Source organism: Triturus cristatus, chromosome 7 (genome assembly GCF_964204655.1).
Source record: "Triturus cristatus chromosome 7, aTriCri1.1, whole genome shotgun sequence".
Taxonomy (NCBI): domain Eukaryota; kingdom Metazoa; phylum Chordata; class Amphibia; order Caudata; family Salamandridae; genus Triturus; species Triturus cristatus.
Window position 1 is genome coordinate 1857545185 of NC_140590.1, and position 15401 is coordinate 1857560585.

Here is a 15401-nt window from a genome sequence, read left to right on the forward strand (position 1 = left end):
AAGATGGAATGGGCAGTAGAACGCCAGATGACTTCTGCGAGTGCAGACAGGGAGGTCTTCAAGAACACGATAGCGTCCCAGTTGGAGGGGTTACAGAGAGCCGTAACCAACCCCGTGGTGGGCGCCGGGAGTGACGGACGCCACAACACCCCTGCCGGAATATCCTTACAAAAATATGTCCAGGGAGATGATCCGGATGCGTTTTTTACGAACTTCGAAAGGGTCGCTAGAGCCTGTAGCTGGCCGGTGGAGAAGTGGCCGTTCTTCCTGGCCCCCCTGCTGACAGGAGAGGCTCAAGCCGCATATCAGGTGGCCAATGCCACCGGTGATGCCCCGTACGGCTCTATTAAAGCCCTCATTCTGGATCACCTGGGCCTTGACGCGGAAGCCTATCGGGTTCGCTTCCGCAAGGAGAAAGGAGCACCTGGGGACAATCCAAAAACCCTTTATTTCCGACTGAAAATGGCAGCAGACAAATGGCTTAGTCCCGGTACAAGTACCAAAGAAGAAATAATGGAAAAGATATACCTTGAGCAGTACTTAGAGGCCCTGCCCTATCACACACAGAGGTGGCTTAAACAACACACCCACCTGACGGCGGAACAAGCCGTAGAAATGGCCACTACCTTCTCCAGGGCACAGCCAAAGGGATACGTCGGGGACCTGGAGAAAATGCGCAACAACCCCACACGGATCGAGAAGAAACCAAAGATCCCTGAACCCCCAAAAGGTCGTGCCACGAGATATGAGGTTCCCGTCCCGAGGGGACCCCAATGCTTTGACTGTGGGGAGTGGGGTCACATCGCCCGGGCCTGTCCAAAGAAACGACCCGTAGACGAACCTATGGAGGTGGGGTATATACCCAAGTCTATCCTCTACACAGCAGAAATGGGGTCCGCTTTTCACGTTCAGATGCAGGTAAATGGCTCATCCTTACACGCACTGCTGGACTCGGGATGTAGGCAGTCCGTTATTCAGGGGTTGTGGGTGGCTCCTGAACAGGTTATACCGGACGCTTTTGTACACATTCGGTGTGTCCATGGGGACGTTAAGCCTTATCCAGTGGCTGATGTTCCCGTGGTACAACCCTCTGGGGCTAGGAGCAAAATACGAGTAGGAGTCCTTGACAATCTTCCCGAAGAGCTAATCATAGGGACCGATAATCCCCAATTCCAAGAGATGTTCCGCATGGCCCTGTCTCAGACGGAAGGGGGGGAAGAACACCCTATCAGGAGGGAGAACATCCCAGCCCCAGCCCTAATAACGGCAGAACCCTGGCTCCTGAATCGTAGCTTTCGATTCGCCCAGGCCAACGATGCCACACTCCTAAACGCATGGGAACAGGCACACAGATCCATAGGAGTAGACCCGGTAGTATATCCCCGGTTTCTCATTAAAAACGACCTACTCTACAGACAGGGTGCTCCCTCCGAACCACACCAGCTCATAGTGCCCCAATCCTTTAGAGAACAAATCCTCTTTTTCGCACATTCCCACCTCACGGCAGGACATACAGGGACGGAGAAGACCACACAAAACATACTCCGACACTTCTATTGGCCGGGCATCTACAAGGACACCAAAGACCACTGTCAATCCTGCACAGTATGCCAGACGAGGAACACACAGAGACCCCCCAGCTGTGCCACTTCAACCCCTTCCCGTGATAGGCTCCCCGTTCGAAAGAGTGGGGATGGACCTCATAGGTCCTCTACCTCGTACAAAACGAGGCCATACCTATGTGCTAGTAGTGGTCGACTATGCTACACGCTTTCCGGAGGCATTCCCCTTAGGAGCCCCCACCACCCGGAACATAGCCGACCGGTTCGTGGAGCTCTTCTCAAGAGTCGGCTTTCCGAAAGAGATATTGACTGACCAGGGAACGCCGTTTGTCTCTCGCCTGATGAAGGAAGTCTGCAAAATCCTTGATGTTCGCCAGATCAAAACCTCCGTGTACCACCCGCAAACGGACGGGTTGGTGGAACGCTATAATGGAACCTTGAAAGCTACCCTCAAAAAGATGTTACACGTAGAGGGCAAAGAATGGGACCAGATATTACCGTTAGCCCTCTACGTTATAAGGAGCCAGGTACAGAGCAGTCTAGGCTGCTCATCCTTTGAGTTATTGTACGGACGAAGACCCAGGAGTCTCATGGAGATGACGAAGGACGCATGGGAAAAAGAAGACATAGAAAGCACACGAGAGATGTTAGAGTACACCCGGGAGTTACACTCTAAACTAGGGAAACTCCGCGACCTGGCCTACTCAAATCTGTAGAAACGACAAGAACAACAGGCAAGATATTACAATCGAGGGAAAAGATGGAGGACCCTTGCAATAAACGACTGGGCCTTGGTGATGCTACCTACATCCTCACAAAAGTTCCTGAAGGAATGGAAGGGACCATACCGAGTAGTAGCAACCATTGGAAAGACTACTTATAGGCTACAGATCACCCCAAAACGAACACAGGTGTTTCACATCAACTTATTAAAAAAATGGATCGGACCCCCACCCAAGAAAACGAACCTCACGGTGCCCACTCCGCCGAAGGAACCTAACACGTTGCAGCACCTGGTGATCAACCCAGACATAGGCCCAGAAAAGACCGAGGAACTGCTGAAGACGTTACATACTCACGCCTCGCTGTTTTCCAATGCCCCGGGGAGAACGCACTTGGCAGAACATCGAATAGACACCCCTCCAGGGAGAATCATCAAACAAAGACCGTATCGCATACCAGAAGCCAGAAGAGAAGCGATACGGCAAGAGGTACAGGATATGTTAAGGCTAGGAGTGATACGCCCGTCCAGAAGCGAATGGTCCTCACCAATAGTGATGGTGCCTAAGCCCGATGGAAGCATACGGTTTTGTATGGACTTTCGTGCTCTCAACGACATCTCCTCCTTTGATGCCTACCCTATGCCTCGCATCGACGAACTGATAGAGAAGCTGGGAGAAGCCCAATATATCACCACGCTAGATCTGACTAAGGGCTACTGGCAGGTGCCGTTGAGGGAAGCAGACCAGAAAAAGACGGCGTTCTCAACACCGGACGGCCTCTTCGAGTTTACGGTCCTGCCCTTCGGACTACATGGTGCCCCGGCCACCTTTCAACGCCTGATGAATGAGGTGTTGAAGGACCACCAAGATTTCTCGTCAGCCTATTTAGACGATATCGTCGTCTTCAGCCCGGATTGGCCCACGCACCTCCAACACCTGCATACTCTTCTTCTGGATCTACATAACGCAGGTCTCCACGTGAATGCAAAGAAATCGAGGGTTGCCTTCCAGAAAGTGAACTATTTGGGTTATGTCTTGGGGCACGGTCTCATTGCTCCCCAGACGGAGAAGATAAAAGCCATTACCGACACACCATTCCCATCTACAAAACGAGACATGAGAGCATTCTTGGGCCTAATCGGGTATTATAGACGATTCATACCGAACTTCTCCGATCTGGCCTCCCCACTGACAAACACCCTTCAGAAAAACGTGAGTCCCCGAATCTTCAAGGAACCTACGGAGGAAATGACGAACGCCTTTCAGGACCTAAAAACCATCATAACATCTAGCCCCGTGTTGTCATCCCCGGACTTCTCCAAGCCATTCATATTACATACGGATGCCTCCAATCACGGGTTGGGGGCGGTGCTGTCCCAAGTGCTTGATGATAACGTAGAGCACCCCATACTGTTCATTAGTAGGAAGCTCTTTCCCCGGGAGACCAAGTACCCCACGATAGAACGGGAGTGCCTCGCAATTCGATGGGCAGTCGACAAGTTACGGTACTACCTAGAGGGGCGACACTTTACATTATATACTGACCACGCACCCCTACAGTGGATGAGCCATAACATCTCTAACAACCCTAGGGTCCTCAGGTGGTTCCTTGCCCTACAGCCCTTTTCCTTCTCATTGAAACACCGTAAAGGGTCGGAGAACAGCAGTGCAGACTACCTGTCTCGGACATGTCTTCTCCCCGAGCGGGAGAATCCAGTGGTGGAGGAGTGTCACGGGGTACATGGGGAACAACCCCGTGTTGAGGGAGACTGGTGGGCACACCACGACATGACAAAGCCTGTGATTTGTACTCCCCAGGACGATCCGTGGACTGCATCCGACACCGGACCTTCCCAGGAGGACGCCTGTTGCTTTAACTGGGAAACCCTCCCAGTTACTACCGCCCTCTGTGCAGACCTAGGCAGCCCGCAGCCAATAAATATCCTGGAGACAAGGAGCCGGGTGTGTGACGACACCGGAGGAAGTCGAGAGAGCGAGAGCCAAGGTGGAAGAGAGCGACGGCCAGACGACGGGAGAACGGAGGAACCAGCGAGGAGCAGAAGCGATTCAGAGGAAGGACAGCCGGAGCAAGGAGGTCTCCGCAACTACGCTCCGCCGAGCCACGCTCAAGGGAGAGTGTGGCTATCCCAGGTACGGGATCGTTTCTCGGGCTGGGTCGGGAGGCGGGAGAAGGGAGGGCGGCTCTAGACGCCACCACTCGCCGCCGTGTACATAGTGTGTAAACCCCCCTCCTCACAAATCACCCCCCCCCCACGAGACGCGGACTGGGTCACCGTTGCACTAGTGTGTGTATTCCCTCACTTCCCCTCCTTCACGATTGTGCCCGAACGAGGCCTGAGACTAACGATAGTCTTCTCTTTTCCTTTTTGCACCGGCACCGGAGCTCCTCCAGTCAGCTGTAAACCACGCCCCACCCACGAGCAAGACTCGGACCTCGGAGATCAGACGACCGTCCCGCCAGGAAACCGGACTTGCTTCCCTCCTACCTACCTACCCTCTATACGACAATAAAACTCATTCTATACAGCAGCCCACGCTCTAGCGTCCTCCTTCGAACCCGCTTACAGATCCCCAATCAGAACTTGACATAGCTGGTCAGAGTGATCTGGCCAATTTCTCTTATTTTGTTGGCCAAGGTAGAAGAGCTTGACAAGGGTTTTTTCAGGCGAGTCATTTTCAATGGCTAGCCTGAAAGGACCTGTGTCAGATTCAGGATAGTTATGAAAAAAGCGAGTGACGTTAGTCAACATATCCAAGAACCCTTGACAGAAAGTCAATAGTAATCTTTATATATCTGACCTGCCTTATTAAACATGGCCTTGCAGAGCATCGTCAATCAGAGAACTGCAGCAGTTAAAACAAGTGTTGCGTAGGCTAGACTTCTTATGGAAAGATAGCCCATCTATATCAAACCGACTTCTGAATCCGAAACAAGGAAAACGTGTTTCTGACCCATGATGTAAAAAATGTCTTCCGCTCTTAAGGTCTTCTCCTCCAAAGACTCAGCCAGAGCGACCTCTCTGCTGGCATCATTACCTCCCTGGAATACCACAAGGCTGCTTTTGCCCAAGTTCACGTCCTTGCCCTGCTTAATTTAAACATTAACAAAAGAAGCCAAGTCAGCCTTACTTCACGGATCCCTGTTGCAAGAAAAGACGCTTGCATTGCGTAATCTACATGGTATCTCTCCTCATATCCCTCATGTCATGAATCAGATCTGATTAAAAGCTGTAACACGACAGTATTCATAATCCATTCCCACCATAAACCAATAGTTCCTACAAAAGGGAAATGGCACCTCCAATAACCCAGCCAGAACATTATTTCTATATGTCGCTTCCATCAGCACTCCTCTCCCCTTGATTCTTACACATTCCTCTGTCTCCAAATATAACGAGCGCCACTACCACGTCATAGAAAAAATCAACTCCATGAGGCTCAAAATTTAGCACACTGCAAAGCCAGGAAGCCCCAAATGCAACTACAACAACCTTTTGTCAGTATCAGTAAAGACGAACTTGACAAAATACCCTAAACCTGGCTAGCTACTACCTGGACTTCCAGCCTACTAATACCAGAAAGAGCAATTTCTATCTCATCAATCACACTTGGTGCTCCTTAATCAAAGCCTCACTCTCCCAAGGAGTCTTCCCTGATCTGCTCAAAACTGACCAGGCAACCCCTGTGAGAAACTGTTGTATTATTTAGGGTGGGCAACTGCCCACTTCAAGGAATAAAAAAAGGGCAGTAAAATGGCAACTCAGAATATGTTTGGCTGTGCCGGCTGCACAGTGGTCGCGAGGGAAGAGTGGGTCGTGCGGAGAGGGTGGCGGGAGGTTTAAATAAAAAAAATATTTTTAAAACGTACCTTTACCGGGTCCCGCTTTTTCCAAGCTCCGGCTTTCCTGCCTCCGCAGGAACAGGAAGCAGGCAGCCTCCCTTCACGCTGTGATTGGTTGGGACGCCGACTGCACAGGCGTCCATGGGGAGGCCATTTTTCTCCACGTAAGCTGCATGCAGCCTACATGGAGAAGAGGGAGAGTGCGCATGACTGGTTTGGTCGGCCCCAGAGGGCCGATCAAACAGTCAGGGCCCGCAGCATTGGGCTAACCACTTTACCCCTGCCCTCGGAGCAGACCCACCCCAACCAAACCCTTCTGCTTTCTAGTAGTTCGAGAAGCAAAAAACATAAAATGGTATTTATAATACCATGTTATGTTTCTGCTTCTCGCACTGCGAGAAAGCAGTGGGGCGACGCTTCTCCACCCACATGGAGAAGCTGCCCCTGACCCTGCAGTGTCTCCGAGCTGCAAAGGCATCAGAGAAGGTCTTTTTTGCTTCTGTAGTCAGATGATTGCAATTGTAAAGAATGTATTACTAGACTCGGCCCACAGTATTTCATTTGCTTATATCATGGGAGCAATACAAAGTATACTAAGAAGGAAAGTAACAAAACAAGTGGACAAGTTGACATTACTAATGGCATGGCCCTCAGCATTGCATTCACATGCATCAACAAACTGACATTTATTGTACACAGCACTTTTTTGAGACAGTTAAATGTACCTATCAAAAAAGAATAATATATGGATAGTAATTTCATGACCAACGCAAAGTACTTTGAAATATGGTGTAGTTAAAGGTCTGAGCTGTGTTGTGCATGGTTATAAACCCAAATTATTTTGAAAAATAATGTATATGCAGAGTGAAATGTGTCCAGTGTGTTTACCAACATAAAAAAAGACAATACAGGACAAGTAAAAAAATCTGAAATATATTGTGCATATTGGGGTTTGATTATAATAAGGCATTCTAGTTCTGAGGAGGACAGAATTTTAAGTAGAAACCTCAATCTAATCACAGGAATATTAAAATGATCACATTTCTGTGCATGCAAATCACACTGCATTCATATTTACCCTTTCTGACCCCATTTACAGGTTTATCACGAGCACAGCATGATCACATTTTTGATATTCCCTATACTAGCTTCAGCTTTCTAACAGATAACTAGTGTGGTAGCAATTTACAAGTAACATACACTAGTACCTTTGGTGGGAATATTGAAAAAATTAGAATTCTTGTCTACAGACACTGAAGGAATTTCTCTTAGATCAATTCATGTTATCAACCAAATTATTACCAATCTGTCCTTTGATTATTGTTCACTTTTTCTGTTGTCTCTCTGATTATTATTGGTTCTCCAAATTACGTATCGCAGCGTCAGGGTACCCGTGGGGTGTTTGTTGCGCTTAATAAATATCATATCATATACATACATACAATATAAAAGTATACAAAACAGTACTTTCAACAATTGAAACAATCATTCTAAGATGGTATCTGGTCTTGCTTTATATCAGGTATATTGGATCAACACACTGAAATATTATCTGAACAACATATAACTTTTGTGACTCCCGCAGCTCAAGTCACGGGCCTCCCCAAGTTTGAAGTGCGTCCTCAAATGTTGTTTTTGGGAAGTGTCTATTGCGAAATCTTTTCTCACATTTACAGCATTGATACGATTTTTCTCATGTGTGTATAAAAGATATTCCTTTTTTGAGAGCATCTTTTCTGACACGCACACAACGCTGAAACAGCTCCTTTCCCAAGTGTGCTGTTTGATGACTTAGAAGCAATAACTGTGTACTTAAAATGTCATTCATTCGGCACACTGATATGGCCTTGCTTTTAATATTCAAAGCATGTGTGCTTTCTTGTGTTTATTTAAAGCTTCCCTTCGGCTGAAGCTCTGCTTGCATTGATTACACTGGTAAGGTGTCTCTTTTGTGTGTGTTCTCTCGTGTTTGTGAAGGGTGTCTTTTCGACTGAAACTTTTAGCACATTCAGTACAGCGGTACGGTCTTTCGCCTGTATGTGTTCTCTGATGAACAAGGAGATCTCTTTTGGTCCTAAAAGCTTTTCCACACTCAGTACACTGATATGGTTTGTCTCCTGTGTGTGTTCTTTGATGTTCCAATAATGCAGGCTTGCGGATGAAGCTTTTCGCACATACAGTACATTTGAAAGGTTTCACTAAAGTATGTGTTCTCTGGTGTAGCAGAAGTCCATAATTGTCAATGAAGCTACACTCACATTCACTGCACGGATACGGTTTCCTCAACATATGAGTTCTTAGGTGCCTGGTATAAAGTCTTTTTTCCTTGAAGCTTTTATTGCACTTGGTGCATGAATATAATTTGCAGTTTTTCAGGTACAGCAATTCATTCCCTGGAGTTGATTTACGTTCATATTTGTCATGTGTTTTTATTCTGGGCATCAACTTTTGTGAACTGGGAAGTGTCGAATTACTGACATCATCTCCTAAATGACCGCTCTTCTCTTTTTTCTTTCGCTGGTTACAAGTCCTTAAATTACCACCCTTATAGCTTTGCAGGACATCCACTGGTGAGTGTTTGCCTGGGGTCTCTTTGTTAGTATATATTATACCATTTGAACATTTCCTTTCTCTGTTCTTGCTTTCACTACCTGTTGGAGTAAACAATATTCCCAAAAATTAGCTGTCTGCAAATCAGTAAACAAATTTAAAAAAAATAAAAAATGAGAACATAAATAAGCTGTGGCAGTTAACTATTGTAGTGTCAAATCTGGAAACTCATGCACAGAGGATGGTCAGGTACCACTTGTCAAATAATCTAAGGAGCTAACATGTAGTTACTGAAGATCGACTACACTCATTGGGAACATATATCATCCATTGCAGGTAGTTTGTTTACAGTGCGTACTTGCTGTGCAACGGAGCAACAAAGGGATTCTTGTTCTTTAATTACTCCACTTACAGTTGGTATCTGGGGCGCTGCAGATCATTTCTGGTGTCTATGAACGTCAACACTTTGATTTGGTGTGTCTTGCAATAGTATATGGAGCTCTATATAGACGCAACAGTCTTATATGGAAAAAGCAAGACGGCATTCAAACCTGTAAGGATGGTGGGTATGGCAAAGTTTGTGCCGCTAATGGAACCCAAGGAAAAACAGAAATTTGCAGGACTGCCATGTGGGGAACTTAAAGCGGACTTTTTGAATATTACTATATAACATTTAGAAAACACAGATCTTCTAATGCCCTACGGCCATCTCCTGACATGATGCAATGGAACTGACCATCTAGTGCCCAAGGTCCTTCTTCAGGTTTCTGCCCAATAAAATATTCATGATAAAAAACACAGAGGGCCAGATTTAGAGTTTGGCGGACAGAATAATCCAGTACAAATGCGACTAAGGAGCCCCCATTGGGGCCAACTGCGAAAGGACATTACACCACTGCCCCATTTGAGGCAGGTGATCAAAGTCTGAGTGACAAAATGGAGAATGATGGTGTTTTAAGGTTAATGTCAGTTCCTGTGCACACGCATTCGAGTGATGCGAAAGTTCGCCAAAAGTAGTGGAAAAGATGGAGGCAAGTAATTTCTCTTGATGAGTTTCCTTTGTCTTTATTCAAAACAACAACACAAAGTCCAGCCAACACGTGTTTCGTTGTTAGGGCATAAACCCTCAACTTCATCAGGGCTGTCACGTGAAGTTTATGGTATTCTTAACCTAAATACCGGTTATAATTCCGACCCGGTAGGTCAAGAGTAATCCAACAATCCAATTTTTAGTAAATTATGCCACGAGTCTTACAGTTATGGTATCAGTATCAAAACTACAATTTGTCAAGGCAGGCCGATGTGAGCCACGAGACGTCTTGAGCGAGTACGCTGTGAAGATATTACACTGCCGGGAACGCGTTCTGAACCAACATTTTCATTTCAGACTCTCAGGTATCAACTTTGAGGGTTTAGAGGTCTTCTTCCCTCACCTATGGCACCGCAAGAATTACTTGTGTCGATTTAAATTACGTTTTGTGCTGAGCGCCATCACTTCATGTGTGAGTTAATACCCCCACCTTGTTTGAGGTGTTTTAAGGTTGATAATTTGCCTACACTGATAGGCCAATGGAAAAGGTGTGTTGGCTCTAGCCTAGCCTGGTGGAACTCCAAGCCATCATCACTTATCTCTACGATTCAGGATGATGACATTTTAGGGAAAAGGTAGGGGGCAGAATCACCAACTTGCTGAACGGTGAAGGATTCTTTGGTAAATATTCTATTGAATGAATGGACCCAATAAGGTTCTGTGAGGTTCCATTATTTCCGATACTGAAAACTTTGCTTCATTGTGACCAGCTATGGTGATGGGAACCATATCCGGGCTGAAATAGAGTGCCTTTACTTGGGGGTCCAAAGGACATTCTTTACAAAAGGCTCAACCTCTGTAGCTTCCATCCAGTCGAGGCTTATACATATTTAGGCTTGATTGTTTATTTTAAGACTATGCTCTTTGCCATTAAAATATATCTGATGGCCAAGACCATATCATTTATTTTTAATTATGCCACAAGACTGGGGAACAAGCCAAAAGGCATTTATTCAAATCTATCAAGCAAAGGTATCTAAGTTGTCAGCTAGGGTAGTAACATTTGGGGATCTAGGCACCAATCGGTCTTACAAGTTGTAGAGAAAATGTGTTTGAGACAACTGTTATCCCTACCTCAATGTGCGATCTCTTAAACCTTACATGAAGTGTTAGGCTTAGGGTACATTTCAGACCTACCAGTGCTACGATTTTGATTGGGGTAAATAGAGAGACAGGACTTTACAGGGCGATTATGAGGTATGGTAAGAATTTGGAGGTGGGTGTCAGAATCCCTTGGTTAGGAAATATTAAATAGGTAATTACTGAATTGGACGTCCAGAACTACATGATATCCCCAGAAACTATTGTTAGATCGGATAGGAGTTGGATGAAAGGGCAAATCATGTCCCATATATAGGCGAAGAAAGCGCTAAGGGAATAGAGTATACTGCTTATGCTTATCAATATTGGAGCCAGTGGAATTGTAGAAAAAGCATATACTAACTTTCCTCACCAGTCCATTGATACGGTATTCCATTGGTAAATGTACGTGTGGTGGGTACTTGCATGGAAGGTTTTGAATTTTTGTGTTTGCCTGTGTTGCAGGCAAGTTGTGGTGTGCATCACTCTTGGAATACTTGTAGAACCATTTCTTGTTCGAGCTCCCAAACCTGCAAAGTGTGTACTGCTCTGCCTAGCTTGTCTGCTTCTACGTTTTACATAGCTATTGGGGTTACGCTTCTTTGTGTTGCCAATATATTTGTTTTGACCACTGGTTCTGTAGTCATTCCTGGATTTGTCTCATAAGAAGTCTGGCAAAAGGGATTAGTAGTATGCACAAGGCTATGACTGCCTATGAATTTTATTAATATTTCGCAGTCAAAGACTGCCTCTTCTGGAAAAGGTGAGCATACTATGTCAATGCCCAACTTCTCCTTTATATAGGGAATGCTTTGGCACTCACCAAATTTAGTATTGCTCCCAAGAATACAGTCTCTCACTCTGAAAGGGATGACGATTTATTTACAGTAAGAGAGAACCCCTAGTTTGTGTAGCACTGTACCACCGCTTGTATGCTTGTTTGCCACTGTGTTAGCTAATCTGCCTTTACCAGCTAATCATCCAGGTCGGGGTACACAATTATCCCTTGCGTTCTTAAGTGCGCTGCCACCTTTACAAGACATTTTGTAAATACCCACGGTGTTAATTTTATCCCAAATAGGAGCACTTTAAATTGGCAATACAAAATGGTATCACAAACCCGAGGTACTTCTTGTTTCTGAAGTTAAACAGGATGTGGGCTCTGGTGTCATGGAAGCCTTTGGTCACAATGCAGCTGCCTTTCTTGACTGGGATCACTTCTCATGCTGCGGTCTTCTTGCATTTGTGTTTTGATGAAATTGTGCAAGAACCCAAGATCGAAGATGGTTTTCAGTGTCAAATCCTGTTTAGGGATTAGGAAGTATACAGCGTATAGCCCCCAATTGTGTTCCTTCCTTGAGGCCTCCTTTATCACTCCCTTTGGTAGGTCTTTTATCTTTTGCAATAAGAGTTATTGTTTGTAAGTTTTTTCATTGGTTTGATGTTTGTGGTTTGTACTGTAGCTCTACACATATCCATATTTTAAGATATTGAGGGCTCATTTGCTGGAGGTAACCACTTTTTCTGTTCCTACAGGTGTTACAAGTCAGGGGTCCTTAATTTAAAAGTCATTTGGGGACACGGTCCGACCCTTTTGGGCCTTTTCCCATGGTCCTGCCCTGAAAGGACTGTCCCTGCATGTTTGTGCCGTTGATTGTGGTGTAAATCTGGTCTATTGGATTGAAACCAAGCCCTCCCCCACTGATTGTTTTCTTGATAGGTTTAGCTCCTATTTTGAAGGACACCCATGGCCGTTGCTGTTTCATTATCCTTTTTCATCTGGTGACAGTCATCTACCGCTGCCCCAAAGAAGGTTTATCCCACAAAAGTCATGTTGAATACCAGCAGCTCTTCTTTAAGCTGGACACTCTTACCCAGGCATGCCTCCTAAGGAAGGTACCAGTGCCAGCTGATCGTATCTGGTGCCTCTAGTGCAGATTTAAAGCAGGCATTGGCAGCTGCCTTTTCCTTTTGCCCTTTTCTTGTATTGATCCAAGGTGCTGCTTCGGATATTCTATCCTTTTTCACTGTTGATGTTAATACCTGTTTAACGGTGTTTGAGTTAGGGTGCCATTGTGTGGCGACTGATCTCTTCATCTTTCTCCGCCATTCCGATTACATTTCTTTCCCTGTCCAGTGGTGGGCCAGTAGAAGTTGGGATATTCGCCCTCTTTCTGGCTGTGAAGACTTTCAAAGGGTCTGCGAGGCATTCATCTTTATCTATGTAGCGTCTTTTCTGGAGTGCTGGCATTTCTTGTCCACTTTGGGTAAGATGGCCTTGAAAGAGGCTGCTTCCTTAAAAACCTATCTTCTTTGGTATAGCATGCTTGATGTCATAAGGAGAGGTAAATAGAAACTGGTTTATACCGATATCGGTAGCCCTGCGTGGTTTCCATCTATCCTTTTAACCATTATTAATACAATTTGATATTGCATACAAATCACCCCAGCAGGGGTATCTCGGCACTCGGTCATATCCAAGCATGTGTATGTGATCTAGAACAGTACTGTTTTACGCGATTCCCAGTGAAAAGATAGCTCTGGAGTTTCTGAGAGAGATATTGAAGAAGTGTGGCTCAATGGTTAGAGCGGCAGACCCTGATGCAGAGATCTGGCCCGGGACCAGGGTTCAATTCCCGCCTCGGCGGGTCTTGGGCTCAATTTCCTCGGACCTGACAATTCTCGCCTCTGTGCCTACTCTAATCATGGGTCCCACTCTGCAACTCTGGGCAATAGCTTGCTTAATCTCCACAACAGCCACAACAGCGCTGGGGATGCCTGGCTTCACCTTAGGGGTGACAAGGAGTGAACATTTCACAGGGAAAGCCAGGAAGGGTTCCACAGCGGGATGAGTACAAGCGCCAGGACGCCCCGTCGCTGGGGCAGCAGTGCGCTATACAAGTACAAAATTTCATTTCATTTCATATTGGGATCCTTTTCCCTGGAGTGCTTTATAGGTTAAGCAGCACATTTTTAAATGTCGCTCTTTTTTTTACTGACAGCCAATGCAAGGATTGTAGAAGAGGAGCAGAGGGAATTCTGAGGGGGCTGACTGCAGATCAGTTGTGCAGCCGTGTTAAGTATAACCTGTATTTTGGCTATTAAAGACTTGTAGACAGAAGCCAATAGTGCATTTACGTAATCCAACTGACTTACCACCAGCGCCTATACCAAGGTCTTTCTGGCCGTCAGTGGGAGAAACAGCAAGGCTTTCTTTAGTAAGTGCAAAGTGGAAAAGCAGATGCCTTTAGTGGCCATAACTTGCTTCCCCATGTTGAGTTTCTGGTCAACCTTAACTCAGAGGTGTTTTGCTCCCTTACTGGGAGAAGGGGCCTTGCCTAACTCTGGAGACTACCAGTCTGAAGACCACAAGTCTTGGGCTTTCCCCAAACAGAATGATCTCAGTTTTATCTGGGTTCAGCTGTAGGAAGTTATTTAACTTTCCAACCAGCAATCACCTTCATACCAGCCATATAACTGGCCTTCGCTGTATCACTGTCTCCCTGGAGAGAAATGACCAACTGCGTGCTGCCCGCGTAAGACATGGTCACAAACCCGTAGGCTCTAATACCTTTGGCCAGGGGTGCCATGTAAAGTTTAGAACACGTAGGGCTCAAACAGGAGCCCTACAGTACCCCTTTATCAACTAGCCTAGGTTTGGATTTACATGTTCCCGTGGAGATGCTTTGCCTTCTGTCTTTCAAAATGTCCTGGAACCAGGCTAGAGCCAACCCCGTGATCCCAATCATTGTAGTCGTACAAGTAGCTTGGCATGAGACACTGTGTCAAATGCGGCAGGAAGGTGTAACAGCACGAGGACGGCAGAGACGTCTGAATCCAGTGAACACCCAGTTGTATCAGTTAAAGCAACCAGGGACGATGCGGTGCTATGCTCGGCTCTAAAACCGGATTGTGAGGGGTCCAAGACCAGATTAGCTTCAAGGTACTTAGCTGTTTGTTGACTAAGCCTACGAGCAGCTTACCTAAGAGAGGGAGTAGGGAAATTTGTCTGTAATTCAAAAGGGTTAATGGGTCCAAGATGTTCTTTTTTTGGATAGGGATGATCTGTGCTGATTTCCATGCTGGAGGAATAGTGCCCTGTTCTATAGAAGTGTTGAATAGCAGGCTTACAGCAGGAGCGAGCTGACTGGCCAATAGAGCTATAAGCCTGGGCAGACACAGGTCCGTTGGAGATCCAGATTTGGCTCTTACAGACACTTGCTGAATTTGCTCCAAGGTAAAGGGTTGAAAACTGTCCAGCCTACAGTCTCTCGACTCGAGGGAAAAGGCGCCCATGAAGCTCCGCACTGAATTGAGGTGGACTAGTAGGAAATGCTTGCTAGATTAATTATCTCATCTGGTCAACACTTTGAAGTAAACATAATAAAAGGTGCATTTACTAAGTTGATTCGTACAAGAAAAACTATTTTGAAAAAAAATCCTTTGACAATAAGAACATGTTCTTTTTAATACATATAAACCTTAAGAAAAACGGTAATCAACCCTTTCTTCGCGGCTGCTTGCGATGTTACAAA

General features: G+C 45.9%; 1 long non-coding RNA gene across 1 annotated transcript in view; it reads right to left on the reverse strand.

The window, feature by feature from the left end:
- Positions 1–7063: 7063 nt before the first annotated feature.
- The window catches only part of LOC146813474 (uncharacterized), a 66390-nt gene continuing 58052 nt past the window's right edge, over positions 7064–15401 (reverse strand). Inside the window, exon 3 of the long non-coding RNA XR_014966986.1 lies at positions 7064–8797. This is a non-coding gene — a long non-coding RNA (uncharacterized LOC146813474). The remainder of the gene's footprint in view (positions 8798–15401) is intronic.